Source organism: Dipodomys spectabilis, unplaced genomic scaffold, assembly GCF_019054845.1.
Source record: "Dipodomys spectabilis isolate Male_0828 unplaced genomic scaffold, ASM1905484v1 ptg000231l, whole genome shotgun sequence".
NCBI classification, from domain to species: domain Eukaryota; kingdom Metazoa; phylum Chordata; class Mammalia; order Rodentia; family Heteromyidae; genus Dipodomys; species Dipodomys spectabilis.
In genome coordinates, this window is record NW_024870908.1 from 7158873 (window position 1) to 7164898 (window position 6026).

At 51.5% G+C, this 6026-nt stretch overlaps 1 long non-coding RNA gene across 4 annotated transcripts; it reads right to left on the reverse strand.

Annotated features, from left to right (window-relative positions):
• Positions 1-1819: 1819 nt before the first annotated feature.
• LOC122123907 lies at positions 1820-5066 on the reverse strand. Of its 4 annotated transcripts, none has more exons than XR_006150457.1 (5): positions 5046-5066; positions 4413-4459; positions 2915-2975; positions 2263-2379; positions 1820-2040 (listed from the first exon to the last, which is right to left on the reverse strand). It is a non-coding gene; the product is annotated as an uncharacterized LOC122123907 (long non-coding RNA). The 4 variants fall into 4 exon arrangements; XR_006150458.1 differs by having other exon boundaries at positions 4413-4582; positions 5046-5060; XR_006150460.1 differs by lacking the exons at positions 4413-4459; positions 5046-5066 and adding an exon at positions 3769-3789.
• Positions 5067-6026: the final 960 nt, after the last annotated feature.

A 6026-nucleotide genomic window follows, 5' to 3' on the forward strand; every position in this document is an offset into this window, starting at 1 on the left:
GCTAGGATGACAGGTGTGACTCCCTGGCACGTTTGATTTAATTTTTGCTGGTTGGGGATCCAACGCAAGGCCTTCCCCACTCTAGGTAAGCTACCCCTTCACATTTTTTTTTTTTTTTCTTCGCTGGTGCTGGGACTTGAACTCTGTGGGCCTGAGTGCTGTCTTTGAGCTTTTGTGCTCAGGACTAGCACTCTCCCACTTGGGTCACAGCTCCACTTCTGTCTTTTTGTGTTGTTGTTGGAGATAAGAACCTTAGTGACTTTCCTGCCTGAGCTGGCTTTGAACCATTGATCCTCACTTCTCAGCCTTCTGGGTAGTTAGGATTCCAGGCCTGAGCCACCAGCGCCTGACTTGTTTCTGTCTTTCTCTGGTGCTGCAGATTGCACATCTGAAAGCCAGCCCTACCCTGAGTGGCATCCCCAGCCCTCCAATGATGAGCATCTTTTTAAGACAAAGGGAACAGGAAATGGAGGCAGACATACAGGCCAGTGGAGGAGTCTGAGTACAGAGGCAGAGACATGAAGGGAGACAGGCGATGCTGGAAGAGCTGAGGAGGGCATTTCCCTAGAACTTGCAGAGGAAGTGAGCACTGCTGACACCCTGATTTTGTACTTTTTTCTTCCAGAACTGTGAAAGAATAAACTTAGTTGCTCAAAGCTACCCAGTTCATGGAGGCCTACAGGAAACCCTTACTTGCACTTTTGGTCTGTGGCAAACAGTCAGGGGTGATGGGATTGAAAGACTACATTTGACTGATTGTTTGTTCAGCTGCTAAGACATCTACGTACAAAATTTAGGAAAGCCACAAAAGCTGGTGGCATGAGCCACTGGCACCGGCTGCCCTAGTCCTTTTGAGAAAGCCTAGTGGACAAAATGCAGCAGGTAGAATATGACACCAACACCTTACCCTGGAGACGGCAGTGTGGAGTCTGGATTTTTCTGACCTGCTGCCGCTCAGGCTTGGCAACTTTAGAAATGTGGGAACAGGTCATACTTATGAATGTATAAGTAATTTTCTAAAAACAAGGTAGCACAGGAAAAGTTGGAATGGCCTGGTTCACATGAGAGAACCATTGTTAGGACTGAAAAAACATAAAAGTTATTTAAAATATTGCCTACTGGCGCTGGGGAGGGAGCTCAGTGGCAGAGTGCTTGCTTAGTACTCCTCTCTGCTGGGACCCAGGTGCTAGCAGCCACGGGACTGGGGAGGCTTTGGGGAAGGGAAGCCGGCTGTCCTGGGAGGGTGTGGAGGAGGGGATGAGGGCTCCCAGAGAAGGACCCCTAGAAGGCAGAGTCAGTCATATCTAGCCACAGGTAGGACTCTAGAGCTCGTAAGGACAGTGGCCCACTTCTAAGGTGAGGAACCAAGTCCAGGCTGTTCTAGGCACTTAGCTTAAGATCTCTGGAAGAAGCAGGAAGTCCTGAGTTTCAGGTGGTTTCTTCCTGTCTCAGAACTCTGCCGTCTAGGCTCTATGTTTACTTGTAGTCAAGGAACTGGTCTGGCCCCAGGGCCCTCTGCCAGTGGCTCTGTGTTTACTTGTAGTCAAGGAACTGGTCTGGCCCTGGGCAGAGTGCCCGGCAGGGAGAGTAAGGACTTCCTGGTCTCCCCTGAGGGCCCAGACAAGCTCCCACTGCTCCCTTCCCTGCCGAGGAAGCAGGAAAGAGAAACCTCAGGGACTTTGCTTACTTAGCAATCCGGGGCTTTTTTTCCAGGCACAGCAGGACCAAGGGCTGTAAGGGTTGGAGGTAGGTGCCGAAGGACCCAGGATCCTTCAGGTTAGAGTCTAGTTCTAGGGAAAAAAAAAAAAAAAGCCAGGCATCTAATAAGCACATCTAATTGTGTTTAATGAAACTTCTTACATTGTTCACGCCCAAAATTTGGAATGTGTACTGTGTGTCGTCAGCGGCCTTCCTGTCACAGTACACCAGGGCCTGGATAACAATTGTATCTTTAAACAATTTTTTTGGGCGGGAGTTGGAATCCAGGGCTTCACACTGAACAGGCAGCCATCATTTCATTTTATTCTCATTCATCTTTATCTGAAAAAGAGAGGCAGGTCAGCTGAGCCACTGAGGCGGGTAGGGGTGGGGAAGGTGCTGAGGGAAGAGGAGGGTGCTGAGCACCCCAGAGGGACCCCGCCCCTTCTTGCACACTTACCCTGAGCAGTCCACCGACACTCCCACCCCTCCTGTTACTCATGGGAACCTTGGCTGCAGATCCATCCCAGGTCTGCCATGGAGAGCAAAGCTGACAGTCCTTACCTTATTTATGAAATAATAAGTGACAGCAGCAACAATGGCCACCGCCACCACAGCTCCAATTAACCATACCACAGGTCCGGTAAAGGTCGCCGTCACAGATACTGTCTCCAGCAGTGACTAGTAGAAAGATGGGCCCCTGACCTCCCTAGCTCCATGCCCATCCCCACAGCTGGGGGCCAAGAAGGGGGTCTACAGGCTCAGGTCCCTTGGGACACAGGAGCAGGGACGATCACAGTGACCCTGGAGATGGCTCTGTCCCACCCAGCTGCCAGGGAAGAACGGGCTCCCAACAGACGCAAACTGCCCCTCCCTCCCCTCTGGCCTTAGATGAGTGCGCTTCCCACAGGGCCGGGGGACCCCACCCTGCACCAGGCTGATACTCAGACCGGAGGTGGGCAAGCTGGCATGCCCCAGAGGGGCCTTGTGGCTCCTTGGGTCCTGTTCCCGCTGATTGATTGCTCAGCAAGGTTCCCAGAGGCCTGGGCCCCCCATCTGGGTGGAGGCCCAGGGAGCCTTGTGTCCTCTGACAGCTGCAGGCCCTCGGATCAGGGATAGCCCATCTCAGGTGCCCTGGGGCATCTGCCCGTGGGAAGGCAGCGGAGTGCCTACCCTCACTGCCCATGGGAGGCCTGTAGGGGCCTTTGGTTCTCACCAAGGAGATTGAAACGGCAGACTCCGTTTCCAGCATCTTTGAGACAGTAGAGCGGTCAGTCCTGTAGGGAGGAGAGTCCAGGTCACCTTCCACCCTTGTCCTGACTCCCTGGGGACCATGAAGCCCAGCCCATGGCAGGGCCCCATTTGCCCTGCCTACCGCCCCCTAGCTGTTCCTGTGCTTGGTAGGAGCACCTAGACAGAGGGCACAAAGGAATGGCCTCGAGACCATGGGCTGCCCCAACCCACCCTCCATGTGGCCTCCGTGAGTGGCCTCTGCCTGCGGCTGGGCTGGCTAGAAACCCCTCAAGAGGTACAGGGGATTGCCTACCAAGGGCCCAGTCTCCCATACACCCCTTTCTATTGCTCTTGTCAGTTGCTTGCCCGGATGTACACAGGGGTGGTCACTAAGCTGCTCTTCACCTGTCCCTCCCCTGTATCCCCCCCCCCCCCCACTCCCGTTTCTGGATAGTTCCAACAGGGGAGGCAGCTAGGAAGCTGGAACAGGAGCTCTGCAGTCCCTACAAGGTCCCTAGCTGCCTGTGAGTGCGTCTCTGCTCATGCCCTCCTTAAGCTACAACCCAGGCAGACTCCTGTCAGGGTCCCCGTGGCCTGTGGGATGGTGTCAACCCCGGCCTCCCACTTTCTCATTCCTCAGTCATCTTGGAAAGCAGTCTGCCCTCAGAGGGCGGCTCCTCAGTATCTCTTCTCTGCACCCCAGGGTCCCCACATGTATGCTGAACATGGTTCTCTGGGTCCTTAGAAGACACTGCCACTTCCTTCTTGTTGTCAGCCCGTTCCTCTGCTGCCTGCATGCCTCTTCTGCCACAGGGCCCCCACAGAACCTCGAGGCACCTTTGGGTCCTGGGGATGTGGAAGGCAGAGGACTGGGTGGCCGGGGTGGGTGTGAAGAAAATAGTAGGCTTTTAACACTTTCTCTGCCATTCCCTCCCCACTTCTTTCTCAGCACCCCCAAATCTCATGACGCCCTGTGGCTGACCCTTGCCCTGGCCTGGCAACTCCTGGTGGATGGAAGGCCTGATTTTAAAAAAATTAGCATACATGGCCAGTACCAGCGGCTCATGCCTATATTCCTAGCTATGTAGGAGGTTAAGATCTGAGGATCACAGTTGGAAGCCAGCCCAGGCAAGAAAGTCCATGAGACTCTTATCTCCAATTAACCACCAAAAACAAGTTGGAGCTGTGGTTCAAGTGCTAAGAGTGCTAGCCTGAAGTGGAAGAAGCTAAGGGTCAGCACCCAGGCCCTGAGTTCAAGCCCCAGTACAGGCACAATAAACAAATAAAATTAGTATATATTAGTTATACAAGGGAGAAGGAAGGAAGGTCTTGATTCATGCCTGTTTCACCTGGGCTGCCCCTTCATTAAGGCCTTCTTCAGCCTGAACCTCCCACCCTCGGGCCTGCACGTTCCCAGCTGCATCCAATAATGGGCCATCCATGCAACCCCCACGCCGTGGACATGGTGCTCCCACCCTTACCTTGAGCTGTGTTCAGTTCCAGAAGATTCTTAATTTGGTGCCAGGAGCTGAAAACGAGTCAGAGTAACTGCCTTTGCCCCACCCATTTCCTTTCCGGAAATAGCGTAGTTTACAGATTTGGTGGTAAGCAATGAACATCACTGAGTTTTACTTGGTTTCCTTTTCAGCTGCTTTGAGATAAAAACAGATGGAGTAGTAATAAAGATCTAGTAATAAAGTTCCTTAAAGTACCAGTTGGGAGCCAGGCACTGGTGGCTCACACCACTAATCCTAGCAACATAGGAGGCTGAGATCTGAGGATTGGGGTTCAAAGCCAGCCCAAGCAGAAAAGTCTATCAGACTCATATCACTGTGCTACTTCTGGCCTTTTCTGTTTATGTGGTACTGAGGAATTGAACCCAGGGCTTCACGTATGCTAGGCAAGCACTACCACATAGCCACATTTCCAGCCCCATGGAGCGCTTATCTCCAACAAACCACTCAAAAAAATTAGAAGTGGCACAGTGGCTCAAGTGGTAGAATGCTCTCCTTGAGCAAAAGCAGCTCAGGGACAATACCCAGGCCCAGAGTACAAGCCCCAGAAACCCGCCCTTCACCCCCTAAATAAAGAAAAAAAGCAAATTAAAAACCTACATGTCAGGGTCAGATTGGGTAGCACACCATCTAAAGTCTCAAAATCAGCTTGCTGATATTATAAAGTACTTCCTGCCTATTTAAAAAAAATCTGTTAAGTTTCGATTTCCCCATGCTGTACCATTTCCCCAGTGTGATACACAAATCCCCACTCAGTTGCAAGTCTCATTACATTCTTCTTCCTCCCCCAATTCTGGCAGCCCACATAATGTGACTCATGACTGTCCACTCCCTGAATTTTAAATTTCACTCACACCTGTTGACAGCTGCTGCCTCCATTCCCACTTAGAACAGCCTGGCAGGTCTGTCCCCCCCAAAAGTTGACCCCGTTATCGGTCCCTTGCCTCTCATTTCTTACACACCCTCTAAACCAGATACTTGGCAGGCAGAGATAGGAAGATCAAGGTCCAAGGCCAGGCTGGGCAAAAGTGTGAGATTACCTGATTAAAGAGACTCAAAGCAAAAGGGCTGGGGGACATGTAGCTAAGGGGTGAGGCCCTTGGCACTGAGCTCAACCTCAGGCAGGCTTCCCAGCCTCACCCCACCCCTCACAAAAAATCCTGCACATGAGGCTCCCAGGGTCCTCTTTTTTATTCCCCTTTTTATGCCACAGTGCTCTCAGGACTTGGGGTCCTGGCACTGGCTCTCTACTGTCAGGAGAAACGAGAAATTAGTTGCATCCAAGACAGCCTCCTAGGGCAGAGAGCAGAGCTGCTGGAGCACGAGGTGTGACAGTGGTACCCTCTCTAGTTTCCCTATGGGAGAAGGGGCTTTTTTCTTTGGCAAGTCATTTTCTGTATATTCTGGATATTAACTTGGCAGATATATGACTTGTAAGACTTTTCTTCCATTCAGGGACGGATTAAAAGTATAGATTTTCTGCTTAGAATGTTGAAAAAGTTCTGGAAATGGATATGGTAATGGTTATATGATTTCATAATGTACTTAATGCTCCTGAATTGTATTACTTGAGAGGTAAAA